The following is a 14,316-nucleotide window of genomic DNA, read 5'->3' as shown; positions in this document are numbered from 1 at the left end:
ATATGTCACATAACACACACACACATATATATATATATAGCACAATTGCACAAAGTATATGTCACATACACACATATATATAGCACAATTGCACAAAGTATGTCACATAACACACACATATATAGCACAATTGCACAAAGTATATCTCACATAACACACATATATATGGCACAAAGAATGATGTCACTGACTCACTGACACTTAATACATTTAGGGCATGATGATCTCTTCAATTGTTTTTACTGCCTTGGATGATTGATCATCAACATTAATCTCTTCAACTTCAATTCAAGACTTCAAGAGATGATGATCATCCAAGGCAGCAAAAACAATTGCATTATGAGTCACTCACATACTGATATATGCTGAATCAGAATATATCAGTAGGTGACGTGAATGACAGTCACAGTGACTTATAATAACAGTCAGTATAATGTGACATCAGTGATGATGACATATATATTTTTAATAATTTATGATAATCATCATCAGACATTTATCTATTCTGTGACAGTGATTACTGATTAGGATTAGGGATTCTGTGTGAGCCAGCATCATTCCAGCACGCAATAATAAAGAATTAATAAAAAAAACAGCTGTTTTCACTGAGGTGACGGTCACAGCCACAGGAGTAGAGTGAATGACGGTGCACTGTACACTGTTTTTTTTCTTCAATATTCCCAAATCCCACCTACCCAGGACCATCAACACACCAAATGGATATTATGTGGTGTGGTGCAGCCACGTGACATGGAGGAGTCCATGGTGGCACACGTGTAATCATCCCCATATCATAATATTATACGGCCGCAGCACACCCCACAACAGAGGAGTACAAAACATGAGCAACTGGCCTGGGCCTACTCTAGCTAGTAATAGTGTTATTTATTTTTCTATCCAAAAACTAACTATCCATTAGTTTAGGTTCCCTCTCTCTGTCTGAGACCTCACCTACCTGGCTGGCCACCGCGCTCTCTGTCTGAGTAGACCTCACCTACCTGGCTGGCCATCAGGTCACCTGCTGAGTCTGCTCGCAACCTCCCTTGCGTCGTCGCTTACTAGCCTGCCTCACTGAATCTGGAATCTGGCGGGATGGACCTGGCGGCAGCATCTTTCTGGCCCGCGAATCCGGGTGTCCCCAAGCAGCACTCAGTCTCAGCACGCGGCACTGTCAGTGACACTAACAGCCCCCTTAGCCTCTCTGTGTCAAGTGGACATGGCACGCGGCATACAGGCATCATCAGTATGGTGCAGCCACGTGCCGGGTGTGTCCTGTCATTCACAGTGCGCTCACCGCTCAGTCTCAGTCAGTCACCGCCGGAAACAGACTTAGTGTGACTGCGTCTGTGCGGACGATTTGGGAATGGGGAGGAGGAGGATGGGATTGGGATAATATGATTGGCTCAGGGGTCGCTGAACCACCGCTGAACCAACTTGTTTAGCATAAGAGGATCGACTACTTGGACAATGGAATAGTATTGGCAATGCGGCGCAATGGCAACTTGGCAAGGCAAGGGTCAATATAATGTACTAGTGATTATACACACTTTAATAAAACATACATACATTATTAAATATATATATATCAATGTTATTACCATTTTTCTCAAATGTATTTATTTTTTTGCGGTCATCGCAGTGGGCAGGGCTAAACAACCTCGCGGCCTACCGGCATTTGCCCGGTATGCCCGACGTCCAATCCGGGCCTGGACCTCACTGCACGTCACTGGTTTACACCTAATACCCTAACATAAACCTTGAGTCTAAACACCCCTAATCTGCCGTCCCAACATCGCCGCCACCTAAATAAAGTTATTAACCCCTATTCCGCCACCCCCCGGCACCGCTACCACTAAATAAATGTATTAACCCCTAAACCTCTGGCCTCCCACATCACTACCACTAACTAAACCTATTAACCCCTAAACCATCAGCCCCACATTGCCAAAAAAATAAAATAAGATATTAACCCCTAAACCTAACAACCCGCTAACTTTAAATTAAAATTACAACATCACTATCTTCAAATAAATTTAAACTTACCTGTAGAATTAAAATAAACTATATTAAACTTTTAATTAACCTACCCTATTATCCTACAATTAAATTAAACTACCAATTAAATTAAATATTTAATATTAAAAATCCTAACCCTACTTAAATTACTGTGTTAGGCTCCAAAAAGGGAGCGTAGAGCATAATTTACCGCCACTGCAACTCTCAATACCAGCGGTGCTTATGGACGCGGCCAGCTTCAAAAACGTGCTTGTGCACGATTCCCCCATAGGAAACAATGGGGCAGTTTGAGCTGAAAAAAAGCAGCGTTCAGCTCCTAACGCAGCCCCATTGTTTCCTATGGGCAAACACTTCCTATGTCTGCACCTAACACCCTAACATGAACCCCGAGTCTAAACACCCCTTACCTTACACTTATTAACCCCTAATCTGCCGCCCCCGCTATCGCTGACCCCTGCATATTATTTTTAACCCCTAATCTGCCGCTCCGTACACCGCCGCAACCTACGTTATCCCTATGAACCCCTAATCTGCTGCCCCTAACCCCCGCCGACCCCTATATTATATTTATTAAACCCTAATTTGCCCCCCAACGTCGCCGCTACCTACCTACAATTATTAACCCCTAATCTGCCGACCGGACCTCACCGCTACTATACTATACTATAAATGTATTAACCCCTAAAGCTAAGTCTAACCCTAACACCCCCCTAAGTTAAATATAATTTTTATCTAACGAAATAAAATAAATCTTATTAAAAAAATGTATCCTATTTAAAGCTAAATACTTACCTGTAAAATAAACCCTAATATAGCTACAATATAATGAATAATTATATTGTAGCTATTTTAGGATTACTATTTATTTTACAGGCAACTTTGTATTTATTTTAACCAGGTACAATAGCTTTTAAATAGTTAATAACTATTTAATAGCTACCTAGTTAAAATAATTACCAAATTACCTGTAAAATAAATCCTAACCTAAGTTACAATTAAACCTAACACTACACTATCAATAAATTAATTAAATAAACTACCTACAATTATCTACAATTAAATCAACTAAACTAAATTACAAAAAAAACAAACACTAAATTACAAAAAATAAAAAAAGATTACAAGAATTTTAAACTAATTACACCTACTCTAAGCCCCCTAAAAAATAACAAAGCCCCCCAAAATAAAAAAATGCCCTACTCTATTCTACAATAAAAATTGTAAAGCTCTTTTACCTTACCAGCCCTTAAAAGGGCCTTTTGCGGGGAATGCCCCAAAGAATTCTGCTCTTTTGCCTGTAAAAAAAAACATACAATACCCCCCCAACATTACAACCCACCACCCACATACCCCTAATCTAACCCAAACCCCCCTTAAATAAACCTAACACTAAGCCCCTGAAGTTCTCCCTACCTTGTCTTCACCACGCCGGGTATCACCGATCCGTCCAGAAGAGGGTCCGAAGTCTTCATCCAATCCGGCCGATGTCTTCATTCAAGCGGGGGGCTGAAGAGGTCCATCATCCGGCTGAAGTCTTCATCCAAGCGGGGGCTGAAGAGGTCCATCATCCGGCTGAAGACTTCATCCAAGCGGGGGCTGAAGAGGTCCATCATCCGGGTGAAGTCTTCATCCAAGCGGGGGCTGAAGAGGTCCATCATCTGGCTGAAGTCTTCTATCAAGCGGCATCTTCAATCTTCTTTCTTCCGGCTCCATCTTCATCCCGCCGACACGGAACATCCTTCCTCCACGACGAACTCCCGACGAATAAAGGTTCCTTTAAGGGACGTCATCCAAGATGGCGTCCCTCGAATTCCGATTGGCTGATAGGATTCTATCAGCCAATCGGAATTAAGGTAGGAAAATTCTGATTTGCTAATTGAATCAGCCAATCAGATTCAAGTTCAATCCGATTGGCTGATTGGATCAGCCAATCAGATTGAGCTCGCATTCTATTGGCTGATCGGAACAGCCAACAGAATGCAAGCTCAATCTGATTGGCTGATTGGATCAGCCAATCGGATTGAACTTGAATCTGATTGGCTGATTCCATCAGCCAATCAGATTATTCCTACCTTAATTCCGATTGGCTGATAGAATCCTATCAGCCAATCGGAATTCGAGGGACGCCATCTTGGATGACGTCCCTTAAAGGAACCTTCATTCGTCGGGAGTTCGTCGTGGAAGAAGGATGTTCCGCGTCGGCGGGATGAAGATGGAGCCGCAAGAAAGAAGATTGAAGATGCTGCTTGATAGAAGACTTCAGCCGGATGATGGACCTCTTCAGCCCCCGCTTGGATGAAGACTTCAGCCGGATGATGGACCTCTTCAGCCCCCGCTTGGATGAAGACATCGCCCGGATTGGATGAAGACTTCGGACCCTCTTCTGGATGGATCAGTGATACCCGGCGTGGTGAAAACAAGGTAGGGAGATCTTCAGGGGCTTAGTGTTAGGTTTATTTAAGGGGGGTTTGGGTTAGATTAGGGGTATGTGGGTGGTGGGTTGTAATGTTGGGGGGGTATTGTATTTTTTTTTTTACAGGCAAAAGAGCAGAATTCTTTGGGGCATGCCCCGCAAAAGGCCCTTTTAAGGGCTGGTAAGGTAAAAGAGCTTTACAATTTTTATTTAGAATAGTGTAGGGCATTTTTTTATTTTGGGGGGCTTTGTTATTTTATTAGGGGGCTTAGAGTAGGTGTAATTAGCTTAAAATTGTTGTAATATTTTTATAATGTTTGTAAATTATTTTTTTATTTTTTGTAACTTAGTTCTTTTTTATTTTTTGTACTTTAGTTAGTGTATTTATTTGTATTTATTTGTAGGTATTTGTATTTAATTTATTGATAGTGTAGTGTTAGGTTTAATTGTAACTTAGCTTAGGATTTATTTTACTGGTAATTTTGTATTTCTTTTAGCTAGGTAGTTATTAAATAGTTAATAACTATTTAATAGCTATTGTACCTGGTTAAAATAAATACAAAGTTGCCTGTAAAATAAATATTAATCCTAAAATAGCTACAATATAATTATTATTTATATTGTAGCTATATTAGGGTTTATTTTACAGGTAAGTATTTAGCTTTAAATAGGAATAATTTATTTAATAAGATTTATTTTATTTCATTAGATAAAAATTATATTTAACTTAGGGGGGTGTTAGGGTTAGGGTTAGACTTAGCTTTAGGGGTTAATACATTTATTATAGTAGCGGTGAGGTCCAGTCGGCAGATTAGGGGTTAATAATTGTAGGTAGGTAGCGGCGACGTTGGGGGGGGCAGATTAGGGGTTAATAAATATTAAGTAGGTGTCGGCGGTGTTAGGGGCAGCAGATTAGGGGTACATAGGGATAATGTAGGTGGCGGCGATGTGCGGTCGGCAGATTAGGGGTTAAAAAAATTTAATAAGAGTGGCGGCGATGTGGCGGGACCTCGGTTTAGGGGTACATAGGTAGTTTATGGGTGTTAGTGTACTTTAGAGCACAGTAGTTAAGAGCTTTATGAACCGGCGTTAGCCCAGAAAGCGCTTAACTCCTGGCTAACGCTGGTTTTGACGGCTAACGCAGAACTCTAAATCTAGGCGTGTTACAAAAAAAGCAAACACTAAATTACGGGGAAAAAAAACACATTATCAAAAATAAAAAAGAATTACAACTAATCTAATAGCCCTATCAAAATAAAAAGACCCCCCCCCCAAAAAAATAAAAAAAAAACCCTAGCCTACAATAAACTACCAATAGCCATTAAAAGGGCCTTTTGTGGGGCATTGCCCCAAAGAAATCAGCTCTTTTACCTGTAAAAAAAAAATACAAACACCCCCCAACAGTAAAACTCACCACCCAACCAACCAACACCCCCAAATAAAAAACCTATCTAAAATAACCTAAGCTCCCCTTTGCCCTGAAAAGGGCATTTGTATGGACGTTGCCCTAGGTTTAGGTTTTTTAATATGTAATTTATTTAATTTAATTGGTAGGTTAATTTAATTGTAGGATAATAGTTAGGGTAGGTTAATTAATAGTTTAATATAGTTCCTTTTAATGCTACAGAAAAGTTTACATTTATTTGAAGATAGGGATGTTGTAATTTTAATTTAAAGTTAGCGGGTTGTTAAGGTTTAGGGGTTAATATCTTAATTTATTTTTTGGCGATGTGGGGGGGCTGACGGTTTAGGGGTTAATAGGTTTAGTTAGGTTGCGGCAGGGTCGGGGAGCGGTGGGATAGGGGTTAATAACTTTATTTAGGTTGCGGTGGGGTCGGGGAGCGGCAGGATAGGGGTTAATAACTTTATTTAGGTTGCGGTGGGGTCGGGGAGTGGCAGGATAGGGGTTAATAACTTTATTTAGGTTGCGGCGGTGTCGGGGAGCGGCGGGATAGGGGTAAAACATTTTAGTATAGTGGCAGAGTTTAGTGACAGGGTATAAATAAAGTTGGGAAAAAGCCGAATAGACGCGAGATCTATGACTGCTAGTTAACAACAGTCCGATGCTCATCACCCCGTACTTGGTGCGCGTCTTTTTGCCTGCTTTTTTTATAAATAAGGAGAGTGTATTGAGATACGTGGCCGCTATATTAGGCGATGTTAGGCGAGCGTATTGGCGCCGGTGAATGCAACAAAGTTGAGGCTTTGATAAATATCCCCGTATGAGTGGATCGCAATTTAGCGCTCCCACTCGAGTGTACACTATGTTAGATGGAGGCTTTTTGTGCACATTAGGTTGAGCTTGTATTACAAGTTAAAAGTAAAAAGTTTGCGCGCAAGCGAAATCCCAACACATGCTAAAAAAACATTGAGACCATGTTAATTCTTTTTCTCATAGACTTCAATAGAATGCGAAAACTGCAGAAAAAACACCCATACTTGCGCGCTAACCAAATAGTGTTTATTCAATGAGCTCAACCCAACATGAATTATGAATATTTTACATTCCAGTGTTCTTCACATAGAAGAATATGTTCTATTTATTATTAAATATATATATAAATAAAGACATGGATTACGTTGCAAGACCCTGAGAGTGACTTCACTTTTTTCACTTGATCTGTATCTATTTGGAAGTGCACCCAGGGCAATTTTGGCTGCTTGAGGCCTAACGGATTTACCAGGAGTGCTTCTACCTTTTCAAACCTTTTCAAAATGTTTTTTTGGTAAAATGTATATCTATATATCTATTTGATTATATATAGGTATAGATGTATATAGGAATATCTACTTTACAACTACTATGTGAAGAACATTGGAATGTAAAATATTTACACTACATGCACAGTTAAACACATTGTTAAATATTAATAGTGAATAAAACTGATTTTTCATATTTAGCTAATGGACTGCAAAGGGCTTCAATGCACACACACACACACATATATATATATATATATATATATATATAATGTCAATTACCCGGTGGCCCAGCACTCCAACCTCTGTGGCGTAATTCCGACCTGGGTGCAATAGGCATATTTTTTATTTCTTCGGGGAGCACGGCTGAATAGCTGATTTATGATAATACTTGTCTTGAAGAAGGCTCAAATAAGAGCAGAAACGTTGACTATGATCATTTATGTTTAAATTCTGATGTACTCAGAATAAATTCTATCAATTGTTGAAACTAAAAATCCTGTGAGGGCCCTTCTTTACAACAAATATATATATATATAATTACATATATATATATATATATATATATATGTGTGTGTGTGTGTAGGAGTAGGTGCACTCTCACAAATTGTTTCCACTTGCCATGGTTCTGAATGGTAGATAAGAAACAGTCACTAGAAGACATCACTCTTTGGGCTTATAAATAGGTGCAACAAGTGCATTTTTATTCAGTGATGTTTCGGCGAGTACAACCCTTCATTAGACCAATGAAGGGGTGTACTCCGCGAAACGTCACTGAATAAAAGGCACTTGTTTCACCTATTTATAAGCCAAGAGAGTGCTGTCTTCTATTGACTATATATACTATACATACAGTGTATATATATATATATATATATATATATATATATACATATATATATATGTATCTATGTCTTTGTGTGTTTTATTGTATATTTACTGTACATATTTAACATCCCAATGTTCTTCAGTTACATTATAATGTACTTTATATTGTAAATACATATTTCTATATATATATCAATATAAAACTATACATCTATTCATATAGATATATAGGTATAGATATGTATTTTACATGAACATTATCAGATATTTATAGAAATATATATTTAATAATAAAGAGTACAATATTTTCTATGTGAAGAACATAGGAATGTAAAATACGCGCAACACGCATAAGATATTTCGCAATGAAAACAGAACGCCACTACTCGCTCTACTGAGCGGGTCTGTTTTCTTCTCCTAAGCGCATCGAGAGCACGCTGTCCAGTCACAGCACGCCCGATCGCGCTATTAGGGGTCGATTTATGAAGCAGCAGATGCTGCTTCCAACCCACTCCGCTTCACTTTCGCCTGTAGCGGAAGTTAAGAAGCAGCAGTCTCCGAAGAAAACAGACCCGCTCAGTAGAGCCAGGAGCGGCGTTCTGTTTTCGTTGCAAAATATCTATATAACCCTTTGCTATAGAAACATGGTAACTATATGCAGAATTATATAACATTATTTGTTAGGTTTACTGTCCCTTTAAATCATTAAGACATGGGCAGCTGTAGTTCACATCCTTAGATAAAAAAACAGTACACATCTACCAGCATGCAAAAGTTGAAGCTGGCCAATCACATCTCAGGTCAGCATTTACTGCAAGTCACTTCCTCTGCTTCCAAATCAGTGCACTATTATATGGAGATTCCTTTGGGAGAAAAGAAACACAGGTTAGTCAAGTGTTATGTTCTCCCTCTATTCTTCTAATGATTTATTCAAGTTATAGAAGATTCAAAGTTTGATAAATACAGGTATACCCCGACGTACGACCATTCATAATTACTACAAAGTCCGCCAGCTGATCATTTGAGACTTTTCTACCAAAGAAGCACTTGTTTTTCTATCACATGTTTACAATAGAGTTTTTGTGGTACCTGTACTGTATTTGCATCATGACTACCAAATGAAGCAAAGAGAAAGAGAAGTCTGTGGAGCAAAAGAAAAAGAAAAAGCTAATAATCTTGACACAAAGATAAAACTTATATCACAATATGAAAGTGGAAAATCTGTTTCCATGCTAGCTCATTAACTAGGTATGTCCCACTCAACAATATCTACAATATTAAAGGACAGGGTTGTTTTTCATAATTCTCAATATCCTGTATTAAAATCAGGAGATCAATACACAAATATATTATTCCCCTGACAAACTATTGATAGTATATAAATAACGATGAACTGCTGAGTGGGTCTCTATATACATATATATGTGTGTGTGAATACTGAACAGCATAGCTGTCATTACCTTAATTTGATCAGGCTATCTCAATGTTTTTTAATCTACTTTGAATGTTAATGCAGATGTAAAAGGTATTGCATTTCATTTTTTTAAGAATATAGTTTAATAAAAGTTATATTTTATTGCACATTGTTTATATTAACATTTCAATTGGGATTTAACTTATTTTAAAGTGAAGGTCAATTGTGATGAATCGCTGCCCGGTTTTTAATAATCCTATTAAAAACAAGGGTACTTTAATTCATCAAAATTGACATTTCACTCGTTTTCTTAAAATACTGATCTTTTAATCCTGACAGCCGCTACAGCGCTTCCTCCGCCTGTCGCAAGCCCTGTTTGCGGGTCCAAAATGACGAATCCGGCTTCAGTCCAAGATTCTCCCGGGGGGAAGCCGTGATTGGAGGAAGCCGGATTCGTCATCTCTGATGTATGAAGAGGCTTCTAACAGCCTGGGAATTGCTGAAGCGACTGTGAAGATTAAAAGGTAAGTATTTGAAGAAAACAAGTGAAATGTCAATTTTGATGATTTAAAGGACCCATGTTTTTAATAGGATTATTAAAAACCGGGCACCGATTCTCACTCATTTTGTTAAAATACTTATCTTTTATTCTTGAAAGCCGCTCCAGCGCTTCCCCCGCCCTTCGCAAGTCACTTCATATGTCAAAAATGACGAATCCGGCTTCCTCCAATCACGGCTTCCCCCCCCCCCAGAGCAAACATTGCCTAAAGCCAAGCTGTGATTGGAAGAAACCGGATTCGTAATTTTTGACATATGAAGAGACTTGCAAAGGGCGGGGGAAGCGCTGGAGCAGCTTTCAAGAATAAAAGGTAAGTATTTTATCAAAACGAGTGAAATGTAAAGTTTGATGAATTAAAGTGCCCCTGTATTTAATAGGATTTTTAAAAACCGGGAACACATTCGTCAAACTTTACATTCACTTTAAGTTTAAACACACACCTCTGCTCAATTTTATTAAATACAGGTTTATTATCATTCCTATCTACTTACCCCCTTTTATATCCTAGTGTATGAATGGCATTTGGAAAAATACACTAAAAAATGTATGTGCCCACTTTTACAGTGTTTGCAAGAGATGAAGAAGTTGGGGAAATTATCCAAAACAAAGTTTGCAGCTTGAAGTGGACCAAGATGATGTGGAGCAACTAATAGAAATTGTTCCAGAAGAACTAACAAATGAAGAGTTGCACACAAAAAAACTTCACTCTGAAAGGCTTGGCAAAGGTTTTCTTTGCTATGAACAGTGTTCTTAAGGAGTTTGTTTTGTCACTGTAGAAAGAAATGTTCATCATTCACTTGCCTGCTACAAACAGATTTATGGGGGGAAAGAAAAACACTGTCCAAACAAAGCTGGATATTTTTCTAAAGCAACAAACACATCCTTCCTCAGAAGAGCCATTTCCTTCTACTAGTGGTAGTGTAACTCCCCAAATAGAGCGCAGTTATGTGAATGTTCCCCTTTCCTCTGACACTGAGTGATACACTGCAGTGTACATTTCACAAATAAAAAGTTATTACAGTAGTTAGTGTACTGTACATTACTGTACTGTATTAACAAAAACAAAACTATTACTATAACTAAATTCAACATTAAAAAAGTTATTACAGTAGTTATTGTACTGTATTCACACAAAAAAAGATTACAGTGTACTGTATTCAAAAATAAAAGGTTATTACAATTCATGTAGTTAGTGTATAGTACAGTATTAAAAAATAATAAGTGATTATAGTAGTTACTGTACTGTGATCCAAAATTTTAAAAAAGTTATCACAGTAGTCATGTTTGTGTTTTTTGTGTTTATTTTTAAGCAAATATAGTATATACTGCTCTACAGTAGATGTGCGGTAACGTACAGTGCTGCACAGTATTATTGCACAGAGCTGCCTTTATTGAAACAACTTCAGAACTCTTTAGGACCAGTCATGGTAAGTACACAAATTTGCAGTTATTCATAATTTTATATGCAATTTAGACTTACAACCAAATCGGCTTACAATGGATCTGTCGGAACGTAACTGTCGTAAGTTGTGGTATTACCTGTAGTTTGTCAGTATATGTAATTGCTAATATTTAAAAAGAATGTCTATTTCTTAGGAAGTGAATAGGCTAGGATTTTAACATATCTAGTAAAAATGCTCTGAAAACGTATTAATAGTTTTCAGATTATTACAGCAAATCAAATATAACTGGAGTTCCTTTCAATATTTCCATGTTTATCTGAATGCATCTTAACCCTTTAGAAATCAGAGAGAACTGCAAAGCATTGCTATGCAAAGAGTTGCAATGTTTAGTGGCAGACAAGAAGTTAAAGCAATGTTTAAGTTGTGAAACATTTTGTTTTATAAACTTGGTTTTATTAAAAGAAACAGTTTGGATATTAACAATTTGAAAATAGATGCATTTGTGGGGTTTAAAAAAGTGATTTTAAAGATATATGAAATTATTTTTTCCCCCAATAATAAGCATTTATATTGTATACCTAATTTCAAGAGATCCGGCCGCCCAGCAGTGTAAATCTGATAATGGGAAGGATGTCTCAGCCTACTTGAGGTGCGTTCATTGGGAGCAGTCTAGTGGAATCCTATATTGACAGCGCATGAGCACTACGTCACTAGAAGGGAATAGAGCTCCAAATTACAGGGAATCAGAATTGCTTCACCGATTCACTGTGTAATATACTATTGTTTATAGCAGGGTTCATCAAACGACGGTTCAGCACCCATTCTTAGGTCGCAACACAATGTTTACTGGGTCGCGACTTGTGTTTGTGTTGTAGGAGAGTCTGTGTAGTGTGTTATAGGAGTGTGTGTGGTGTGTGTTGTAGGAGAGTGTATGTAGTGTGTTATTGGAGAGTGTGTGTGGTGTGTGTTGTAGGAGAGTGTGTGTAGTGTGTTATTGGAGAGTGTGTGTGGTGTGTGTTGTAGGAGAGTGTATGTGATGTCTGTTGTAGGAGAGTGAGTGTGGTGTGTGTTGTAGGAGAGTGTATGTGATGTCTGTTGTAGGAGAGTGTGTGTGGTGTGTGTTGTAGGAGAGTGTGTGTAGTGTGTTATTGGAGAGTGTGTGTGGTGTGTGTTGTAGGAGAGTGTATGTGATGTCTGTTGTAGGAGAGTGAGTGTGGTGTGTGTTGTAGGAGAGTGTATGTAGTCTGTTATTGGAGAGTGTGTGTGGTGTGTGTTGTAGGAGAGTGTGTGTAGTGTGTTATTGGAGAGTGTGTGTGGTGTGTGTTGTAGGAGAGTGTATGTGATGTCTGTTGTAGGAGAGTGAGTGTGGTCTGTAGTGTGTGTGTTATATGAGAGTGTGTGTGATGTGTTGTATATGAGAGCGTGTGTGGGTTGTATGAGAGTGTGATGCATGTTGTATGAGCATGTGTGAGGTGTTTGCGTGTGTGTAGTATGAGAGTGTGTGTGTTATTACCTTTTACAGCACTTTCAAGTTTGACTATAATAAGGAATAAAATACACACACATATTTTAGTCACTTTGACAAAAATCGCAGCTATCTTGTTGGATATTACTTCAGAAATTTTCAGACCAAGCATAAAAATAGGGTTGTGAAGGTGTATGGTAACATGGCACTGGGTCTTGGTAAAACAAGTTTGAAGAACCCTGGTTTATAGTGTCTTCCTTTAGTAAAACAGCAGCTGTGAGTGTTCAGCCCCTTTTCTAAAAACAAGCAGAAGTATAAGGTATCATATATATCTCTTTTCAAAAAGTGCCCAAAGATTAGATTTAATATAAATTAAATAATTAAAGTGAATGTAAATTTTCACAGATGAAAGCCGTTTTTAAAAATACTATTAAAAACAGGGGCACTTTCATTAATAAAAGTTTACATTGCAACTGTTTTTTTAAAATACTTACCTTTATTCCTTGCAAGCTTGGAACACTGGAGCAGCGATTCTCCCGCCCCCAGGTCCTCTCTTCTTAATTTAGAAATGACGAATCCGGCTTCCTCTAATAACGGCTTCCCCCTAGAGCAAACGTTTCCTGAGGCCACGCCGTGATTGGAGGAAGCCAGATTCGTCATTTCTGACGTAAGAAGAGACGACCTGGGGCGGAGGAATCGCTGCTCCGGTGTTCCAAGCTTGCAAGGAAGAGAAGGTAAGTATTTTTAAAAAATGGCTACAATGTAAACTTTCATGATTGAAAGTGCCCCTGTTTTTAATAGTATTTTTAAAAACAGAGCTTTCATTCTTGAAAATTTACATTCATTTTAATTAATGAAAATGAGGAACGTGAGGAACAATCTTATTCAATTTTATAAATCTTTAGGAAATTGTGTATTTCCTTATTTTTAAAAAAATAAATTGGAGATGGTGCTGCACAATTTGATTCTTCTGCTCGAAGTTGTGATGGTGGCGCACTTAGTAAACTGTGAATCACAATTACCTTGCACTGCCTGCAGATTCACAGTTTACACTTCATTAGCAGCCAAGTTGCTCTCTAATTACACTGAGCATACAAAGTCACAGAGTTAAATGCATGACTGGAGTAAACATTATTAACCATCGCTTTAAGATATAAAATTAAGAAGCACTAGTTGTAACCTATTGTAAATAAGCTGCATGAGGTGAAAATATGTGTTGCCTAATAAATCTACTAAATGTGCTGTATTTCTCTGTATATTTTATACTTAAAATGCTTTTTAGTGCAGGGAAGTGTGACATGGCCATTTTATGCTGTTCTCTATAAACATAAGCTAATGTTTATTATTATTATTATTATTATTATTATTATTATTATTATTATTATTATTATTATTATGCAAATGTATAATACAGATAGTTTGCTCAAATGGAGCCATCTTAAGGGACAGTCAACACCAGAATTGTTGCTGTTTAAAAAGATAGATAATCCCTTTATTACCCATTCCCCAGTTTTGCAT

Source organism: Bombina bombina, chromosome 2 (assembly GCF_027579735.1).
Source record: "Bombina bombina isolate aBomBom1 chromosome 2, aBomBom1.pri, whole genome shotgun sequence".
Lineage (NCBI taxonomy): Eukaryota > Metazoa > Chordata > Amphibia > Anura > Bombinatoridae > Bombina > Bombina bombina.
Note: the sequence above shows the minus strand (reverse complement) of the source record.